We start from the raw sequence: 22,518 nt of genomic DNA, 5'->3' as shown, positions 1-22,518 counted from the left end.
GTATTAAATAATTCATGCTATAATCTTTAAAGCATTCGTAATTATTGGATATAATTTTTAAGGATGATTTTGACTGTGGAATTTTCACCTTATTGCTACATTCACAATGCTTCCTTAACAATTCAATTAAGACCCTGACTGTACTGACTTCTACCCAACAAAAGCAGGTCTTAATCTTACCTTCTTTCCCAAATTTTCCACCGCAGGGCACCTATAAACCCTAATAAGGCAGAGGAAACAAATGGTACTTAACCTTTCCATTTTGATACTATTTCCCTTTATAGAAAAATGCTAAAAAAAAAAAAAAAAACACTCTAATTTCTTTAAGTAATATTACCTAAATTGCAGACATCAACATAAAATGCCAATGTGCTTTCCATAACTGCATTATATTAGATTTCCTTTCATCTGCTTATAGGATCTTATCTAAGAATTATCTTTAACCACAGTAAATTTTCAATCACATGAATCTTCTTAGAGCTGAAAACCTGCAGTTTTGTTTTCACCTATAATCTTAAGCTTTGTAAGATTCTTTATAAGATTCTCTTACATTCTCCGCTTCAGATTAGTTTTCAGAAGACTAAAAAGTTTCCATACAATGAGTCACTAAAATAGAAAGGTAAGTTAAAATATTTAAATTAAGCTTTGCGCAGTGGCAGTATCGTAGCCAATGAGGTTTATCCGAGGTGTGATTATTGCTAATTGAAAAACTACAATATTCAAATTAATAAAATCCCCCCCAAAAAATCCTGTACATAAGAACATAACCAAACCCCCTTGTAAACGTTATGTTATTTCTATTTGTTAGGTTCTGTGCATGTCAAGTAGTCAGATTATTAAGAAAATACTTAAAAGATTCAAAGTATTTTAGCAAAACAAATTTACCTCTTTGTTGGTTCTTTTCCACCAATACATTCCCAAATATCAAAACATGTGTTCAAAAATAGTTTTGCCTATTCCAACCAATAAACTTCAATAAAATGCTATTGTCTCCTGACTATGCTAAAAAGGAAAAGAATGTTTATAGAACTGGGCAAAAACATGAAATGACTACAATGGCAGTTTGGTGCCAATTTCATACAAACCAAAATGAAAGATTGGCAATTTTCAGTGAACTGGGACAAGAACAAATGAACCAAATTAAATTATGTAAAGTTTGACCCAGAATATGTCCCTCTACCCTCTCAGAAATGTTTGGGTTTTTCTTTTCCAGGCTTTCTAATTTAATTATCCAGATAACCCTTGCTGTGATCCTTTGACCTTAAGAATCCCTGTCTTTTGTATATGTCATAGAGCCTGACAATTTTCACTAAGAAGGTATAATCACCATCATTTTATAAATGGAAAGGAAATCGCCAGAGGTTAAGTAGCTTAGAAAAGATTACACAAGCTTGGAAAAGTGAGGGACCTAAGTCAGGCACTGGTGGCTGTAATTCTAGCTACTCAGGAGGCTGAGATTTGAGGATCACTGTTCAAATCCAACCCCAGGCACGAAAGTCCATGAGACTCTTATCTCCAATAAACCACCAGAAAACCGGAAGTGGCTCAAGTGGTAGAGCACTAGCCTTGAGCTGAAGAGCTCAGGGAGAGTGCCCAGGCCCAGAGTTCAAGCCCCATGACCGACAAAAATAAATAAATAAATAAATAAATAAATAAATAAATAAATAAATAAATAAATAAAAATTATGAGGGACCTAAAGTAAACACTTTACTACCCCACTTCACTGAGTGTGTGTGAAAGAAGGAGAGAGAAAGTGTGTATGAGTGAGCATGTGTGTGCCTTTGTATGTGTGCACATGAACTTATGCATTCATATCCTATGAAAGTTAAGCTATGCATCTCATTTAAGGACCCATCTTCAGGAGCAAAACTTGCCTCTTAGCTAACATACTTTTTCAAAAAAGTATTCTATTAAACGGTCTTAATAACATAGCTAGCTAGCTTATGCAACCATACTGGATCTAACAGAAGAATTTGGACTTCAAATTCAATTAACTAAGAATTTCCACTTTTTTTAATTCTTAGAATCTATTCTTCCTACACATATAAAAAGTACTCTCCCAATACCCTGAAAGAATAAATTCATTAAAAAATCCTACAGCTCCTAAAATCCTGTTTAGAGTTACTTGGAATAGCAAATTCAAGCAATATGCCTATTTTGAAAAATATACACAGAGAGCTAAGCAAAGTACACAACAGGTAGCTATAGAAACAATTCTAAAGACATTGGGATTTCTACAGATTAACAAATCTATTAAAAAATGTCTTTAGTCACTGGATCACTATTCTAGTTTTACTCAAAGATAAATTTTAAAGGTAGGTTTAGGTAATAAGGGTCTTCTTCTTTAAATAAAAATTAGCAATCTGAGGAAACATGAATCAATTCTAAAAAGCAAGTAGCAATGATCTGTTTTTAATGAATCATATTTCTTTTTTTTTTTTTTTGTCGGTCATGGGGCTTGAACTCTGGGCCTGAACACTGTCCCTCAGCTCTTCAGCTCAAGGCTAGCACTCTACCATTTGCACCACAGAGCCATTTCCAGCTTTTTCTGCTTATGTGGTGCTGAGGAATCAAACCCAGGGCCCCATGTATACAAGGCAAGATACTCTACAACTGAGTCACCTTCCAAACCCATGAATCATATTTCTATAAGAGTGATAAACTATATCCCCAATGTTGATTAAATATGTACTGAGCATTTAGAAGATAGAGTGCAAAGCATCACTGGTGAGAAAATCTACCAGATATTATTTTATAGTAATATCACTAAGGATATCTAAAGAAGCAGGTAACCAAAATTGAGTACTGGGAGAAGGAAAAGCAGAAATGACTCAAAAAGGTATTCCCAGAAATGGACTTGGATGATTGGCAGGACATGCATATAAATGGAATGAAATATGAACCTTACAAAGGGAACTGACTCAGAAATGATACAGAGACCATATTCTAAAAACAAATATTCCCCTTTTGCTAATATGGAGTCATAATTTGGGCTTCAATGATCTTTCCATCAACATACTCCATTGCAAGAGATTTGCATTCTACATTTCTAACCTCTTCTTTAAGCTATCACTATCTATCATGCAAAGATACAGTTACATTTAGACCTTCATATGAACAAGGACCTTGCTTTGTATCTGAAACGTACTCAGTAAATGCTATCATAAACCTTCTCTGCCCTCACCCAGTTTGACAGACTGCCTTAAACTACAGGCATGCAATACATGAATAGTTCAAAGCACAAGCCACAGAGGCTATCATAAAGCTCTACTTCCTCAGGGTCTTCTTTAGAGACGTCTGTAAAATACCCCTGGAAGGACAAAGAAAAATCTCTGAAAAACAGAAACAACCAAAGTCAACTTATGTCAGTAAATCCCTTATTTATGGTTCCTCCATTTTCCTGCCCCCAAAATCTAATTTATTCACTGAGAAATATTTTTCTACAACTTCTACAGATCCCAAATGGCATAAACAAGGAAATCTCCATGTAAAAATATAAAATATTTGTTTGCTGAAAGAAATTTCAGAAAAATCTTTGTTTCCATTATAACTTTTGTGTCAACAACCTTTTAGGAGGCATTTAGAAAATCTGATTTTAATAACAACAGAAAGCTACATCCTCCTGGGGAAGTATCTAATGGCCTCTCCTCATCCCAGAGAGATGAAAACAGATGTCTAGATGGCATAAATAAAAATGCTTATGAAATTATTTTAACCAGTAGTTCACTCTGTGAGTAACCTTGAAATTTTGAGAAAATACATGAAAAAAAGCCTACCTAGTCCACTTAAAATTATTAAATAATAGCCCAAGAATGGGTGAGTGAGATCTATGAATTCCCTATTATATTTCAGCTTACCTAGAATTATAGCAGCATGAGGTAGGTTTTTTTTTAATGAAAAAAACAGACACATTTTAAAATCATAAATATTTACACTAGTTTGTTAGGAACATTTACCTAAAGAAACTATCACAGTCTTCTAAGTCCATAGTTGGCAAACTTATTTTTGTAAAAGTTAAGTAGTAAATAGATATTTTACGCTATGGTAGTTATAATCACTGTTACAATTACTCTGCCTGTGTTGAATGAAAGCAATCACAGAAAAACTTAAGAGGAAATAGTGGCTGTGTTCAATAAACCTTTATTTACAAAAACAAAGAAGTCTAGATTTTGGCCAGCGAAACAGGAGTTTGCCAGTCTCTGTTCTCAATTATTCAATTATAATGATTGCCTTTTAATACATATAATTGTCTTGTTCCTAGATGGATTTATATTCTTTACTGCATCACCCAAATCTAGGAAGTGGTTGTTTCCATTATAGAACACAGAATAGGAGCTAATTTGAAGCTCATATTAAATTTAGGGAAGTCTATAGTCTACAGAACTGACTTTAGTGCCACTATGCTTCTCTATGGGCCACTGAACTAAGAATCAAAGAGAAATACCCAATAGAGAAAAATTGAGAGTGAAGAAAATATTTAGTACCATATTACAACAAAAAACTAAGAATTATTTCATTTAAGCTATAAAACCATATGTAGCTAAAATTGTTCCTATATTCAGGAAACTTAAAAATCAAATGATTTTTTCTTTCTTGCGACTGTTTCTAACATATTTATAAGATGATTTTTTTGTTGCTTTGTATGTCCCTCCCCCACGGTATAACCCCTGCTTACACTGTATTTGATGTTGGTATAATATGTGGAGGGGAAGGGAAAAACAAATCGTTTAAATAGGTGGGCCCATTGCAACAATGAGATGTACAAGTGGTTATGTCAAAAAACAAACTTCACAACTTTGGCCGGGGTTGGAGGTGGGGGATGGGAAGAGATAGGAAGGGGAAACAAAGGAAGAGGCAATAATGCTTGGTAAAAAATGTACTCATTACCTTGCCTATGTAATTGTAACCCCTCTATACCGTATTTTCACAATTAAAAAGAAGACAGCGTTCAGTTTCTGTTGTTGTTTTTTGTCATTCATGGGACTTGAACTCTGGACCTAGGAGCTATCACTTAGTTCTTCAGCTCAAGGTAAAGACTCTACCACAAGAGCCACAGTGCCACTTCCTGTTTTCTGGTAGTTAACTGGAGATGAGAGTCTCTCGGACTTTCCTGCCCCGGCTGGCTTTGAACTGTGATCCTCAAGAACTCAGCCTCCTATTTAGCTAGGATTACAGGCATGAGCCACCAGCGCCAGTCTGTGTTCAATTTTGAAAGTCCTTGAATATAAAATCAATATTGAATACGATACTTTATTTTTTGTTTTTGTATTCTTGTCTCTGAAGGAAAGCATGTTGTAGAAGAGAAAAACAAAAAGTAGATGAAGACTCTCAGGGACTATAAAAAAGAACTTGCAGATTTTTTTAAAGAGACTTTAAGACTATAAGAACTGATTCACTCTACTTCAAAGCTTAAAGCTTTCCTTTTCCTTTAAAAATATATTTGTAGTCTGCATTGTGTATCAAATTTATTTTATCAGCTATGATTTGCATCCTTCTTGGCTCAGAGAACAAGCAAAGAAAAGAAGGACCTCTTCAGAGCAACAAGGCAGAGTTAAAAGAGAAACAGTACCAAAGAGAATTCTGTACATGTAGATGAAATGGCTAAACTCAAATTAACTCAGTTGTACTGAAAGGAAAAGGAACAGGAGTGTGCTATATTTGATCCTCCTTAATGGAAGGAAAAAAAATAGGAGCTAGATATATGACATCGGGTAAATTCTCTAACTTCTGAGATTCTAGTTCTGTTTATAAAAATTGTAAGTAGGGACAATAGGTTTCTCAAGGAGCTTTGAAGCTAAATGAGCTATTGCCTACAAGCTAGTTATTTTAAGATGTAACCAATTTTAAAGGTTTAATTAGTATTAGCCATTGTGATTATTACATTTAAAACTTTTTTCTATATAAATACTGCTAAATCAGGACCTTCATCTTTTCTGGATTCAACAAATATTAGCTGATCAGTTATTATGTCTGAGGAAACATATCAAGCACACATCGCTAGAGGTGATCAGAACAAAACTCCACACATATGACCTTACAATCAGTCATCACAACAGGTTAAACTCAGAAAGAAAGAAGAGAGAGTTCATTTGGTTATCTATAAGACTGGGTGAGCAAGCCTTGTCCATGTCACACAGTATAGTCCCCTGAAGTACCTTATGTCCCTAATCAATGTTTATGCAACTTGTCATAAGCCAAAGATAGAGTGTACATTTGACATACACAGTCAATGTGGTGACTAATATTTGTTATTAACTTGACTAGGTTGAGCGATGTCTAGAAAAAAATGATAGAGCACACTTTTCAATGTTTCTGCAAGGGTATTTCTAGAGATAATTGGTACATGGATTAGTAAACTGTAGAGGGAAGACACACCTTGAATACTAGCAATATCAACCAGTAGGTTAGAGGCCAGAATGAACAAACAAACAAAAGAACAGAGATGGAAGCGCACACTCAGGCACAAGCTCATGTCTTCTTTTTTTGCCTTTTGGCAGTGATGGGATCTGACCCTTCACTATCATATATGTTAGACAATCACTCTACCCCCTCTTCTTGAGCATTTTTTTTGCTGCTGCTATCTATGGTAGATATACAATTCCAAAATGATCAGCCTTTAAACTTGAACTTCCACCAGCAGTTCTCCAGGAGAATTCCAGATCTTCATCCTCAGACTTAGCTATATCATTGCCTCCTCAAACTTCCTAGATTGAGCAGCTATTGGTTTCCTACATCTCCAGCCTCCAAATGACCAGTGTGTAGGTGTGTGTGTGTGTGTGTGTGTGTGTGTGTGTGTGTGTGTGTGTGTGTGTGTGTATGTGTTTGTATCCAGCCTTCAAATAATATAAGCTAAACTAATAGATCCCTTCTTATGAATATGCACATATTGTATTGGTTCTGCTCTTCTGGAAAACCCCAATATACTTTTTTCCTGTGTATACTGTTTAACAATACAAGTAATATATATGCCAGGCTGTTTTGTTGACTAAAGTGCTCTATATCCATTAGAATGTTAATTGGTAACCATTATCAAAATCGTGCCTTAGCTAAAAATGTATATACTAGATAATTAATACAGAAAGAAGAAAATAAAATATAAAATGGTGAGCCAAATGTTCATTAAAAAGGAAATTCTTATAAATGTTCTCTATTTAGTATTTATTCAGCAAGTCTTTACTCCACATCTATTATCTACCAACATTGTTCTGTGTACTGCCATAATAATGTATTATCCATACCAATAATATTGTATCTCTATACACATACATAATTCTCAACACAGCTCTGAAAAAAAGAATCACTATCTTTTTTCCTAGATGGAGAAGACAAGGCTGTGAAGAGAAGAATAAAGTCACTTCAACAGTAAACAGCAGAGCTGAGTCTTAAGCCTAGACTAAAAAGGTCTAAATCCAAGACCTAAGTTCCTGCACAATCATATACACAATACCTCAGTTCCTGCACAATGATTCATCTTTATCATATACTATTGAATTCCTGGTGCCTCTACAAATAAATAAACGCCACATTAGTTTACAAATGTCATCATTTGGAGAAAACAATCATCTAATCTTCCCTTGAAAAACACAAAACTAAGATTATATAGGAAAATATTAATTCTTCCAACTCCCACAGCTATATAAAACATGCCAACTTCAGTTCTGTACCCAAAACTGAAAACTTAATAGAGGAAGACAAAAAGACTCTAACTTTGCTAGTGTATGCTCTTAGTAGTTTTATTATTTGTTCGTATGATCTGATGAAGTTCACAGATCAGTTTAAAATGGGTTTGATCAAGAAAGATGAGGTCCAGGACTATTTCTGATCTTTTGACCAGTATAATTTAACTCAATCTGGAACAAGGGTTCAGTCAAGGAAATATTTCAAGTAAACTGCACTGAGGAAGATGACAAAGAAAAAGGGACAGCAGGAAAAGAACAACAGCCATGAAAACATGGACTTACTCTCTACCTTTAATTAAAAATACTTTCCTTCTAATAAGAATGGAGTGCTACAGCCAACATAGAAACTCCCTGGAAGTACCACATATGTCTGAATGGTGAATTCTTAAATAGAAATTGTCTAAAATCACTTAAAATATTTGTTAATTTTATAACTCTCTACTCTCCAGAGTACCCTATCACAAAGGCCAGAAATGGAGCTTGGTGGAAGGAAGGAAGGAAGGAAGGAAGGAAGGAAGGAAGGAAGGAAGGAAGGAAGGAAGGAAGGAAGGAAGGAAGGGAGGAAGGAAGGAAGGAAGGGAGGGAGGAGGGAGGGAGGGAGGGAGGGAGGGAAGGAGGGAAGGAAAGAAGTAGGGAAGGAGGGAAGGAAGGAAGGAAGAGTGGAAGGTAGGTGGTCAGTCTAGTTCCTCTCAAGATCGGGAAGCTCTGAATTCATATTTCCCATCTTTATAACATATACCAAGTCTCACATTAGGAAGGTAATACCTCATCTTAATACATAATACTATCTTCAACGTACCGATAAAAAATGTCTTACAAAGATCATCAAAACTGCCCTAAGTTAATGGGTATAGTAAACATACCCAGAGAAGATGATTTCCAATATTCATCTATAAAATCTGGGCTCTTTTCACTCTATCACATGCTGATTATATAAAATTTCTCAACCCTGATTGATATACAGGAGAATTATCTGAAGTGGCTTGCAAAACATCCATGCTGAGTGTCATGACAAGCTTTGGGAATTTAAGGTGCATAGAACAAAGGAGCTCTACAGTATGGATATGCTGAGAGCTATGTTATCATCCAAATGTACTAAAACAAAACTATTGACATGTTAAAGAAGCTTGTGGGAAGAAAAGTTTTTCACAAAACACATTCTAAAAGACAAGTAAAGACTTGGAATAGAAGAATTACTGATTTTCAAGTTTCAGGTTGAGATCCAATTTATTCCTATCCTGTGCTCAATGCTGGGACTCAACAAAATTCAAGAGAAGGAGACAGCTCGTAGTTTTAATAAAATATGGCTCAGTACATGCTAGAGATGTACAATGAGCTTTGCAAGCTTTGGAAAAGGAGATATAACCTAGCTTAAAGGACAGGATTCTGAGTGTCACCTCATCTAAAAATGAACACCATAACAACACTTACACATATTTGCAGAAATAGAAGCAAAAGAGGAAAAGTGCAATATCTGTCAATAAGGTAAATAATAAAGAATGGTAGGTTTATGCCAAAGAGCTTTTTAAATGACTTTAAACAGACACAAAATGATTTCATGTTGCTTTTAACTATAATAATTTCAATTGAAGAAAGCAAGAAGCATAAAAGAAAATGCAGTCTGATTTTTACTTTTATACTTGCAAGTTTACTTAGCTAGTTGTAAGTATACAAAAGAACTAAGGAATCTAAGAACTAGAGAAAGGGCTAACCCAAAGTAAAGGAGACGATTACTAACTATGGGCTGGTTATTTATTAAACAGAACATATTAAAGAATTAATGTTACTCAATGGTGAAAAACTAAAGCCATTTCCTCTTAACTCAGGAACAAGACAAGGATGCCCACTCTCTCCACTTCTCTTCAATCTAGTATTAGAATGCCTAGCTACAGCAATAAGACAAGATGCAGACATAAAGGGGATCCAAATAGGGAAAGAAGAAATAAAACTCTCCCTCTTTGCAGATGACATGATCTTGTATTTAAAGAATCCCATAGACTCCACTCCCAAATTACTCAAGCTGATTCAAAACTTTGGCAAAGTAGCAGGTTATAAAATTAACCCCCAAAAATCAATGGCTTTTCTGTATGCCAACAATGAGAAAAGTGTGGCTGAAATTAGGAAAGCAACTCCATTTGTAATAGCCCCACAAAAAATAAAATACCTAGGAATTAACTTAACCAAAGAAGTGAAGGACCTCTATGATGAAAACTTTAAAATCTTGAAAAAGGAAATCAACACAGAACTTGAAAAATGGCAAAACCTCCCATGCTCCTGGATTGGCAAGATTAACATCGTGAAAATGGCAATACTTCCCAAGGCTATCTACAAATTCAACGCGATACCTATCAAATTCCACCCTCATTCTTCAAGGAAATAGAAGAGGCAATCCAAAAATTCATATGGAACAATAAAAGACCCCGAATAGCAAAAACGCTCTTCAACGGAAAGAATACTGCTGGAGGAATATCAATACCAAATTTCAAACTCTACTATAAAGCCATAGTAATCAAAACAGCTTGGTATTGGCATAAAAACAGACCTCAGGACCAATGGAATAGAATTGAAAACCCAGAAATGAACCTACAGACCTATAGCCATCTAATCTTCGATAAGGAATCTAAAACAATAGAATGGAAGAAAGACAGCCTCTTCAGTAAATGGTGCTGGCAAAATTGGTTAACTACATGTAGAAAACTAAAGCTAGATCCTTATATATCACCCTGCACCAGAATCAACTCCAAATGGAACAAAGACCTTGAACTCAAAGCAGACACTCTGAAAACATTACAGGATGGAATAGGAGAAACCCTAGGTCTCCTTGGCTCAGGCTGAAATTTTCTGAATAGAGACCTGGAAACACAACAAATCAAAGAAAGGTTGGACAAATGGGATTGCATAAGGTTGCAGAGCTTCTGCAGGGCAAATGACATAGCTAGCAAGATCAATAGAAAGCCCACGGATTGGGAGAAGATCTTTACTAGCCATATAACGGACAAGGGTCTCATATCTAAAATATACTTGGAACTCAAAAAATTAAACCACCCAACAACAAATCCTCAAAGAAACAACTGCCCAATAAATAAGTGGGCAAAAGACTTAAAGAGAAGCTTCTCTGAAGAAGAAAGAAGGATGGCCAATAGACACATGAAGAAATGTTCAACATCCCTAGCCATAAAAGAAATGCAAATCAAAACAACATTGAGATATCACCTCACTCCAGTTAGAACAGCAAAAATCAAGAACTCTAACAACAACAGATGCTGGAGGGGATGTGGACAGAAAGGAACCTTACTTCATTGTTGGTGGGAATGTAAATTTGTTCAACCACTTTGGAAAGCAGTATGGAGGTTCCTCAAAAGACTTCACATAGATCTCCCCTATGATCCAGCAATCCCACTTTTGGGCATTTACCCAAATGTTTACAAACAAGACCACACTAAAGCTACCAGCACAACTATGTTTATTGCAGCATTATTTACCATAGCTAAGATATGGAACCAACCCAGATGCCCCTCAGTAGATGAATGGATCAAGAAAATGTGGTATATATACACAATGGAATTCTATGCCTCCATCAGAAAGAATGACATTTCCCCATTTGTTAGGAAATGGAAAAACTTGGAAAAAATTATATTAAGTGAAGTAAGCCAGGCCCAAAGAAGCATAGGTCCCATGGTTTCCCTTATTTGCAATATCTAGTATAGGTATGAGTCAAGCAGAAAAGGTCAGATAATGTGATGTTAGGAAAATGAACCCTTAAATATGTATTTTAATGTTTTCGTTTCTTTCATGCATGTGTTTCTAACGCATTTATAAGATTATTTCTTTGTTGCTTTGTATGTCCCTCCCCCACAGTGTAACCCCCGCTTTCACTATATTTGATGTTAGTATAACATGTGGAGGAGCTGGGGACAAACAAGTCATTTAAGGATTCAGGTGGACCTGTTGCAACAATGAGAAGTACAAAATGTCATGTCAAAACCAGCTTTACAATGTCGGTGTGGGGTGGGGGAGGGGGGTATAATGGGAGGGGGGAGGCTGGGAAGGGAGGTGAAGGGTAAACAAAGGAGGAGGCTGCAATGCTTGGTAAGAAATGTATGCATTATCCTGCCCATGTAATTGTAGCCCCTCTGTACAGTATGTTCTCAAATAAAAGAAAATAAAATTTAAAAAAAAAAAGAATTAATGTTTTACCCTGTATCAACATTTGCCACCAATATTTTTAGAATTCTCAATTAATTGAGTTCTTACATTATTTTCTTTAAAACATATTTAGTTGTGCATGCAAACAGAATACTCCTTGTATAGAGTGCATTTATATTGAAAGACTAACAATATTGCTGGGTAAAGTATATGAAAACATCCAAGCAATATTTGTTTAGTTTTTTCTGTTTATAATTCTATACAAATAAAATGGTTCAATCAAAATTAATTTAGAAATAGCATAAGGATAAGAAAAGGGAGGAGTGCACAAAATAATGACAGAAAGTATAAGATTAGAAAAAGAAAATCTTTTTCCCTGTAATATCCAGTGTTACTCAAAAGTAAAGAATGCTACAGTTAAAATCTGATCTGATGTTAAAAGCCTTTCCAGGAAAATATTGAAAGAAAAACTAGAATTATTGTTTAGATGCAGAATGAAAGAAAACTGACTTTGGAAGCTAAAAGAAATTTTAGAGTGATCATCTAATGGAACATTTTATTAGAAAAGAAAGTGGGTCCATAAAAAAGAAACACTCAAAGTTAAGAAATACCAACAGGAAAACACAGGTAGTGAGTCTAAAATATCTTCATTCCAAGTTCATTGTCTTCTCTGGTTACCCACACAGCAACACTTAGGCCTACTTATTGAAGAAAATTACTTTACACTTAATTATCCAAATGAGCTATCTCTAGAGAGTAAAATTGCGATTTATTCTGAATGTAAACATATCTTGAAATATTTACTTCCCTCATCAATACTTAAACAAAAGGAAATGTTCTGGCAATATGTTTATCACGAGATGGAAATTATAATGTTATAATTTGGGCTGATTCAAGAGATTTAAAAATTATTTAATCCTGAATTATTGGTTTCTAGAATGAAATGGCAAAATGTTTTACCTCCTACAATCAACAAGCATTCCTCAGAGTTGAAATTTTATCATAGCAATGCTATGATAATCAAAACCACCATATCAAAAAAAACTCTATTCTTTTATAACCCAACATGCTTTGTTGTAAATTTTTAGACTTCTAGTATAATTACTGAGAAGAGGAAATAGCAGAAAGAGCAAATGAACTTTTTTATTGTAAAGATGCTGTACAAAGGTTATAGTAACATGAATAAGGTAATGAACAGTGTCAAATATTGTTAACTGCCCCAAAGTTGTAAAGTTCATTTTCAGCATAGTGTCTTGTGAGTATGCTGTTGCAATGGGTCATCCTTTGTCCTTGTTTCAGAATTTTGTTATTCTCCCCCCCTTCCCCAAATCAGATAAATGCATACACAAAACAGAGGGTACCAGAATCAAAGACAATGATTGCCAGGGATAAACCAATGGAAAAAGAAAAACGAAATAAAATAAAAAGAATGAACTAGATACAGTACATTGGCAACAACAAAGTCAACAACCAAAAAAAAAAGACCTGTTGTTTCCATGTCTTGGAGTTCATTTCAATTAGCATCATTTTATATGATCATATGTGCATAGCTATTGAGATATTATGAATTCCTGCCAGGACTTTCCACCTCACCCCAGTTAGAATGGCCATTATGAAGCAAACAAATAATAACGGATGTTGGTGGGGATGTGGCCAAAAGGGAATGCTGCTATACTGTAACCACTCTGGAAAGCAGGATGGAGGTTCTGCAAAAGAAAAAACATAGAACTTCCCTATGATCCAGCAATCCCACTCCTGGGCATTTATCCAAATGATCACAAGCGAGGTCATACTAAAGCTACCAGCACAACTATGTTCACTGCAGCATTATTTAACCATAGCTAAGATACAGAACCAACCCAGATGCCCCTCAATAGATGAATGGATTTGGAAAATGTGATATATATACACAATGGAATTTTATGCTTCTATCAGAAAGAATTGAGATTGCCCCTTTCATAAGGAAATGGAAAGAATTGGAAAAAATCATATTAAGTGAAGTAAGCAATTGAACTTTTGAAATGCAAATAATAAAAGAATTCTGTCTTTAAATGTATACAACTAATTTTCCCAAAGTGTTTTCCATAAATTACAGAATACAATTTATATAAAATTTAAACATAATAAATTCTCCTCTGAAACAAATCAGAGAATTTTTTCAAAAATGTACCAGTACAGTTTCTGGAACAGGAGCTATGGTACATTAGATACAGGTTATCAAGTTACAGGAAGTCATTGTTTTGACTAAGCTCCGGCCCTGAAACCCAACAGATTAAACTCAAAATTTAAATATAGTCACCAGCTATGAAGTTCCAAGTTTCCAAATCAAAACTAAGTTATGTGTCCTTCCTGAAATCAGGAGAGACCACAGCCAAACTTCCCAAAGAGCTCAGCTTCAACTGACATGAGAATTTCCCTCTGCCTTAATTCTTACAAAGAAACAAACCTGATGTTAACTAATAAGTATTTTATTATTCCTTATCACTTTACTGCCTTATCATTAACTCTGAAAAAAATCTTTTTTTCTGTTCAGTACTTCTGACTTTTTTCCATGTATATTACCAACCTCTCCTCAGTTCATTGGATCACTTACTCTATTTTATGGAATTAAATCTTTTTGGATGCTAGAATTACAAAACAAATCCAATCAAGATCTTTAAACTTGTCATTTTGGTTTCTGACAAGTATAATGCTTCTCAAGACTTTTATCCACACAATCAATTTTTAAATGCTCCTTAAAAAAGGAATATCATATACACAATGCACTATATTTATGAATATACACTCTCTAAGTCCTAAAGTTCAAATGATTTCATCAATTATACTCATACTCTATCACATGACATCCTTTTACAACTGATGCTTAACAACAACAGTGACAAATTATTTCTGAAACACAAATGTTTAAAAGATAATCTAGAAAACAAGACAAAGGGCAAAAAAAGGCAAAATCTCAGATGACAGACTCCACAGAACACAGAGCTTGTGTGAATTTCCGGCTATACTTGTTTTAATATATTTTCCTAACTACACTGAATCTGTTCTATATTCAAAGACCAGATCTTTCACACATACATACACCTTTTTTCTGTAAACATGAATGGTAATATTGGGATGATAATACTCAGGCTAGATTTCCGCAGTCAACCCTGAGAAGTTCTCAAATTCATACCACATGTTAGGGATCTTTAAAGGTTACATTAGAGGAGATTAAATGAAGAACAATATGTTCAAAGCAAGTGTTTGATGTCTAGATTGTTAAGGGTGTGCTGTTGTGACTCAATCATTCTAAGCTGTCATGAGGCTGTACAAAGGAAGGCACATTACTGACCTATGGTCCAGGGCTGTTCTCTGGTTCTTTAAGTGTATATCCAGGAAAAGGCCAAAATGCTGCCTAAACAGAATTCCACAAGTTATTTCTGGATTATCTCTTAATTTTCTCTAATTTTGTGGACTTAATACTCTGCCTCTGACTTTCCAATCGTTAAATATAAACTATTTCACAAAACTTTTTTTAAAGATTAGCCAATAAAAGTAAATTATGAGTCAAAAAGCTAATAACATTAGTTTTATTTGTCCCACATTAAAAACACACATTTTATCTACTTTGAAAGGGTTAGTCATTTCTAAACTCAGTTAAAAGTATTATTTCCAAGTGGAGGATGGTGGTACAAACCTCTAATCCCAACATTTGAGAGGCTGCGGAGGAGGATAGTGAGTCTGACGCTAGTAAAAGCTACAGAGTAAGACCCTGTCTCAAAAAAAGTGAAATAAAAATATAGAAATAAAAATATGGAAAAATGAAAATATCACAAAGGGCCTATTTATTTATATTTGTATCTTTAAATATAGTTGCACAAATCAATATGTCAATTCATGAATACAATGCATCTTCATCAGGATCAGTCCATGAAAGGCCTATTCTAAAACCTGATTCTTATATAAGCAAAATGATAGAATCAGGCTCCGCTCTGTAGGCCATGAGCTAGGTCTACCACATCCCATGGGCTCAGTGCTAAAGGCCTCAGTAGGTCTTCTATCATAGATGAGTGCCTGGTTGGTATAAGGACTAAGCAACACACAAATAAATCCCTGTAAACAGTGCCTGGAATGGCAAATGTCATCTATGTTCTTCACCATTATCATCAATAGGCTATCCTGTGCCAAAATTTGTTGAGGACCAAAAGCTTTATTTCTTCAGTGGTAAGAGATGCCTCTTATCCTTACCATAGAATTGTGTAGCTTTCTCAAGGTGCTGGAACAGCATCTCTCATGCAGCTGAGAAGGGGAGAGAACGCCTCCACTTTACCTTCTATTCTCATCTCTCTGCCTGTCTACCTAAATTCATTATGACTTAAGAAGCACTTCAATACTTTACATGCTCCAGTGGCATTTCTGCAAATAGTTCAGCATATTTTAACTTCACTTTGGTTGTATTTCTGACTTTTCAGTGAAGGAGAAGCCTTCACTGAAGTTAAAAAGTGAACCATAATGAATTTATCTTTGTTAAGCTCCTTGTAAATTGGCATCTTTTAAGTGGCATCATAGCAAACTGCTCCTAAATTCTTTGGATTTTTGTACTTTTTTTGTTCAGTTGGTTAGTTTTGTGCTTACCTGTGCTTGAACTTAAGGCCTTGATCCCTTGCTCAGCTTTCCTGCTCAGAGCTAGTGCTATATCACTTGGTCTACCCCTCTGGCCTGGCATTTTGCTAGTTAATTTGAGGTAAAGTCTTAAAGACTTTGCTGTCCTGACTGGCTTCAAAACATGATCCTCAAGAGCTCAACTTCCAGAGTACCTAAGATCACAGGCATGAGCCACCAGTGTATGCTGGATTTGTACTTTGATACCATAACCTGTCAATCATAATTAAAGTACTGAAATTATCCTACATGAGAGGATACTACATATATATATATATATACATATACATATATATATGCACATACAGATGTAAGTTTGCGTATGTCAATGAAAATCTGGATCTATGTCTGGTGTTTTTTTTGATAGACAAAGCTAATAATAGAATATGGATGGGTAAAACCTCAATTACTTCTCCTAACAAAGCCATGCTTCAAGGGGACTGGAATTTCCATCTTTGCAAATGAAGAGTTTCATTAAAAAACAAGATATATCACAATTATCAGTAGTAAAGTGGGTGGTTAATTCAGGAAATGTCATGAAGTTTGATCAAATCATTCTCTTGTCTTCCTTACCATCAATTCTACCTAAAATTTCAAGGACAAATGTGGTGAATACATATTCTCTCAATTTCCACATAGGCATGAACTTAACATCCTAAATTAGTTTCCCTCAGAGCATTCAAAACTTTTCCTGAGTGATCATAAACCTAGCAAAGTCAGAATTTCTACCTGAAAACAACATTCACAATGATATGGGTCTGACACTTCATATAGCACATTAAGAAGAATGCCATAACAAAAGCTTGATATTTTATGTCTAGAAGAAACTCCAGGACACAGATTATCCTAACCAGGCTTTGTTTTAAAGAATCCAAATATGGAATCGGTATCAATTCAACATTTTTGACATAAATTACAAAACCATTAAGAAAAAATATAGCACATAGTAAAAGAAACATTTACTTCAGTGCTAATTTGTTTTAAAATAACAACAGTACTTTCTTTCTAAAGAAAGGCAATACTCCATTTCTGGTCATCCTTTAAAGTAAAAAGATTCAATCATAAGCCTTTGCCAACAAGGAAATCTAAACTTGCTTTAAAACTAGCTGAAAACTAGCCCAGCCCCCAATTCAAGTAAAGTAAATGCCAACAGCCAGGTCAGTAAAGACTCAGTCATGAAAATTCACTAAGAAATAGCCATAGAAACAGCCACTCCCTCACATTTGCCATCTAAACACTTTCAGACCCCAAATAGAAATGGCATTTTAAGAACCCACAGTCAGTTAGCTCAGGCAGACTCTCTAAAAGGAAGTGTGTACCTCAGGGTTGTGTTGGCTAGTATACATATAATATACATTCTATCTAATTTTTGTTCATCTCCATAACTAATTTTAGAAGTCTTATGATATGACACCCATTTCAGGAAACAAAATCTCACTCTGTGACACTGTGCAATAGGCAAGACTAATTTATAGCGACTTGTCAAAGGTTGCTTGAAATCAGTTGGGTCCTAAGTTGGGAAAGTAGAAAAACCCTATCTGAAGCTCACTAGGTCTTTAAAAAAGAAACCAACCAAGCATCTTAACTGATAAATACATGGATTTTTTTTTCAAGATAACTTAGGATTGAAAGAGGGAAGCATGGTGGTACATACTTAAAACCCCAGCACTCAGGAGTCTATGGCAGGAGGATATCAAGTTCCAGACAACCTAGGCTATGGAGCCTTATCTCAAAAATAAAATAAAAATCACAGTGCTGGGAAGGTAGCTCAGTGGTAGAGTGCATGTGGTTGCATGCATGTGGCCCTGGGTTCCATTCCTCTGCACCACATAAGCAGAAAAAGCCGGAAGTGGCACTGTAGTAAAGAGCTAGCCTTGAGCTGAAGAGCTCAGGTACAGTGCCCAGGCCCAGAGATCAGGCCCCACAACTGACTAAATAAATAAATAGTAAATAAATAAATAAAATCACAAAAGTGATGTGTGTGTGTGTGTGTGTGTGTGTGTGTGTGTGTGTGTGTATTTCTCTGAATACTTTTTAGGATTATTACATGCTCTGTACTACAGAAATGAGGGGAAAAACTAGAAAAATATGCCAAGGGAAACAGTTAACCATGCAAAGACCTTCCATAGAAGGTTATCCATAGAAGGTTAAGAGCAGTGGGCATATCTGTTTTGTATGGCTCTACTAACAGTCAAACTTGACCTACTAACTAAGCACAGTACTGGTTCTTTGAGGATCTGAGTTCTTTGAGGTTGTGAGTATACCACAACTTTTACAATGAATTCCTATTGCATATTTTATGGAGAACCTACTTCGGCAGTGTCTTTAAATCTCTGTTATCTCCCTCCCTTTCCTGATGAGGAATACTCCTTCCCCAGTCTCAATCCACAAAATATGACCAGACTGTTAAACCGTTGTATTTCTTAAAAATCATTCTAAACTGCTGGGTGCCTGTGGCTCACGCCTGTAATCCTAGCTACTCAGGAGGCAGAGATCTGAGGATCATGGTTCAAAGCCAGCCCAGGCAAGAAAGTCTGTGAGACTCTTATCTCCAATTAACCACCAGAAAACCGGAAGTGGCGCTGTGGCTGAAGCAGTAAAGGGCTCACCTTGAACTGAAGAGCTCAGGCACAATGCTCAGGCCCAGAGTTCAAGCCCCACAACTGACGGGGGAAAAAAAAAATCATTCTAAACTTTCTTCCAAACTTTTCCTGAAGCATTAGTTCTCTAACTCTTATTCTCACCTTTCCTATCTTCCCAGAACCCTACCAATGCCTTTGCACATTGGAAACCTGCTCAAATGACTAATTTATTTTCAGAAAAGCATGCAAACTCCTTAGTCTATCACAATGCAACGTTCCTGATCTGCCCTTGTCTTCCCATGGACGTAAAATATTAAGCTGGTCTTGAGATTTGAGAAAGTCTTATTGCTCTGCTCTGGGCCTTCCTGCTATGTGCACACCTGCCTCTTGCTCTGCTAACACTAATAAAACTTAAGAGATGGACATCCTCCCACAGAGCTTCCAGCAGTTTGCCTTATGAATCCTAGTGCCCTTTCTCTGCACTCACAGCAAGCTGGGCACACCTCAATCACACTGAAACTCTTTGCTACATGGTAAATGTTGCCTTTCCTGCTGAGCTAAGGCCCTGATTCCATAAGAGAACACATACACATTGCCTGGCACAGAGCAGACTGCATGCAAGAAGTTGCCCTGCTGGGAGAAAACAATTTGGAATGACAGTCTGTCTCACAGTTGAAAGAGACAGTTAAATTAGGGAGTCATTTAAAATTATATACATATATGTATAGTTAACAGGTCTATATTAATATAAGATATAGAATAGTAAAATTCATTCAGGGACCATTTCTTTTTTTTCTTTTTCTTTTTTTTTTTTTTTTTTTGGTCAGTCGTGGGGCTTGATCTTTGGGGCTGGGCGCTGTCCCTGTGCTCTTTAGCTCAAGGCGAGCACTCTACCACTTGAGCCACAGCACCACTTCCAGTTTTCTAGGTTTATTGGAAATAAGAGCCTCACTGACTTTACTGCACAGGCTGCCTCTGAACCATGATCCTCAGATCTCAGCCTCCTGAGTAGCTAGGATTACAGGCAGGAGTGAGCCACCCCACCGGCACCTGGCTTCAGTGACCATTTCATAAGTGGCCAAGGTCGTTCCTAAGTTTAGGCTTGTAGATAAATTATTGGCATTATTTTTCCCATATAATTCATTGGTCATGATGACCAGCAGTCTGGTTTTTGAAAGAACTTGAAGACAAAATAACTGAAGTAGCAAATACTTTTAGATATTACTTGAAACCGTTTCCATTATCTATAGTAAGCCTATCTAAATTAACAGCAACATTTTTTTTTTTTTGGGGTCCGGTTGTGGGGCCTGAACTCTGGGCCTGGGCGCTGTCCCTCAGCTCTTCAGCTCAAGGCTAGTGCTCTACCACTTGAGACACAAGCGCCACTTCCAGCTTTTTACTTTTTGCTTATGTGGTGCTGAGGAATCGAACCCAGGGTCTCAGGCATGCAAGGCAAGCGCTCTACCACTGAGCCACCTTCCCAGCCCAACAGCAACATTTTAAATTGAGATCTTTGCCAGATCTTCCCAAACTCCACTTCACAGTGTTAGTATCACATGTTAGTACTAGAGCTTGAATTCAGGGCCTGAACACTGTCCCTTAGCTTTTTGGCTCAGCATCGCTTCTCTATCACTTCACCTATGGCTCAACTGCCACTTGTTTGGTGGTTAACTGGAGATAAACGAGCGAAAGAAAAGGTGGGATGGTTCAAAGAAAATGTACTCATTGCCAGATTTATGTAACTTTAACCCCTCTCTGTACATCACCTTGACAATAACAATAAATTATACATTTTTTAAAATCTCACAACTTTCCTACCCTAGCTGGCTTCTAACCACAATCCTCAAATCTCAGCCTCCTGAGTAGCTAGGATGAGCCACAGGCTCCCAGCTCCAATTCACATTTTTTATAGGAAAAATATCCCCCTTTTCACACTCATGTGTTAACACTTTGCGCAATTTTGAATAGCATACATAATTGGAAAGACAAATAAGCTGGATATAAGCAGGTTTAGAAATGTACCAACGAGTTAGCTTCCCAGTCAGGTGAGTGAGTCATTTTGAGTACAAGGGAATGCCATAGAGTCATCTACAGGGTCACCAGTGGGCTTAATCCAGCTAACCCAGAAAAAGGGGAACAAGGAACAGGAAGACAACTTCTAAGATTTTTGCTTAAAGAATAGAAAGAATGGAAAATTGTGAATTCTCCTTTCAACTTTTCTTACAGCAAAGTGACATAATCTATCCCTTAACATTCATCGACTTTATCATTAGCATTTAATTTAAAACTACTTATTAGGTTATTTCATTTATTTATAGCTAGTTTCATTTCCAATGTCTTTGTGTAGACAAGTCTACACCTGCCTACACCTTTACATGCAAATGCATACATTCACACAATTTCCTCTAATTGTTGGAATTTCCTTCTGGTTTCCTTGAACATACTATTTTGTTGGCTTAGGGTTTTCCTGTTCTGTACCTGATAACTTTTTATCTCTCATCAACGCTTCCACTCAACCATTACTTTCTCGACTGATGATCCTTCTCCTCATGGAAAGGGAGACACACTTAATCAGAGGCCCCAATGCCAGCTACTAGATCTTAGAGACCAGGTGCACTAGCTTTACTGTCAGTCCTGATTGTTGCCCCCACCTAAGTATTCATTGTACCCCTTTTCACTCTCAAAAGGTACTCATTTTATACATTATGTGTTTTCAGTACTTGGGATTAAACCCAAAGCCTTGCACTTGCTGGGCAAGTGTACTTTCACTTGAGCCACATAACCAGTCCTTTTGCCTTTAATTCTTTTCAAAACAGTCTAGAGCTAACTTTGCTGGAGCTGGCCTTGGACTGCAGTCCTCTTATATCCACCTCCAAGTGAGGGGTGGGATAACAAGTGTGTGACACTAGCCCTGATTTGCTTTTGAAATAGGGTCTCACTAAATTTGCCGGACTGTCCTCAAACTGTGGTCCCCAATAGCTGGGATTACAGGTATAAATCTGGAAAGTGTCCACCATAAAGTGTCTTCATTTTGGCAATAAATTATAAAGTCAATGTAGACAATGGATACAAAGAAGACTAAACAAAAATAATGGTCTAGGTCCTTATTTTTTAAATAATAATACATCAGGTAAACTCATTTCTCAAATATGATCATTATTATTCATGTTCCTCTCTTATTCTCAAAGGCATCACACCAAATGTCACCTTATGTATATATCCATATCACAGCACTTACCACTTAACCCTACAAATATCTTCTCTACCACAACCACAAAACTATACAACAGTTGCCCTGAATATCTTCATATTCACGCAGCAAAATGCCAAGCTAAACACATTTTGAGCTATATGATAATGTCTGTGGACTGTTATTAATCAATTCATGAGACAATCCTTCTTTAAATAGCAATAGCATAAGTTATTTATGAATACTTGCATAACAGATGAGTTATCAATCTTGACAAAG

At 36.1% G+C, this 22,518-nt stretch overlaps 1 protein-coding gene and 1 pseudogene across 11 annotated transcripts in view; one reads left to right on the top strand and one right to left on the bottom strand.

Annotated features, from left to right (window-relative positions):
- The window catches only part of Ppp1r9a (protein phosphatase 1 regulatory subunit 9A), a 265,581-nt gene that overhangs the window by 228,094 nt on the left and 14,969 nt on the right, over window positions 1-22,518 (bottom strand). The window lies entirely within an intron of this gene.
- On the top strand, window positions 642-722 carry LOC138810287 (U4 spliceosomal RNA; annotated as a pseudogene).

Source organism: Dipodomys merriami, unplaced genomic scaffold (genome assembly GCF_024711535.1).
Source record: "Dipodomys merriami isolate MVZ:Mamm:240054 unplaced genomic scaffold, mDipMer1.0.p SCAF_5, whole genome shotgun sequence".
NCBI classification, from domain to species: Eukaryota; Metazoa; Chordata; class Mammalia; order Rodentia; family Heteromyidae; genus Dipodomys; species Dipodomys merriami.
This window is presented reverse-complemented; position numbering and strand designations above follow the sequence as displayed.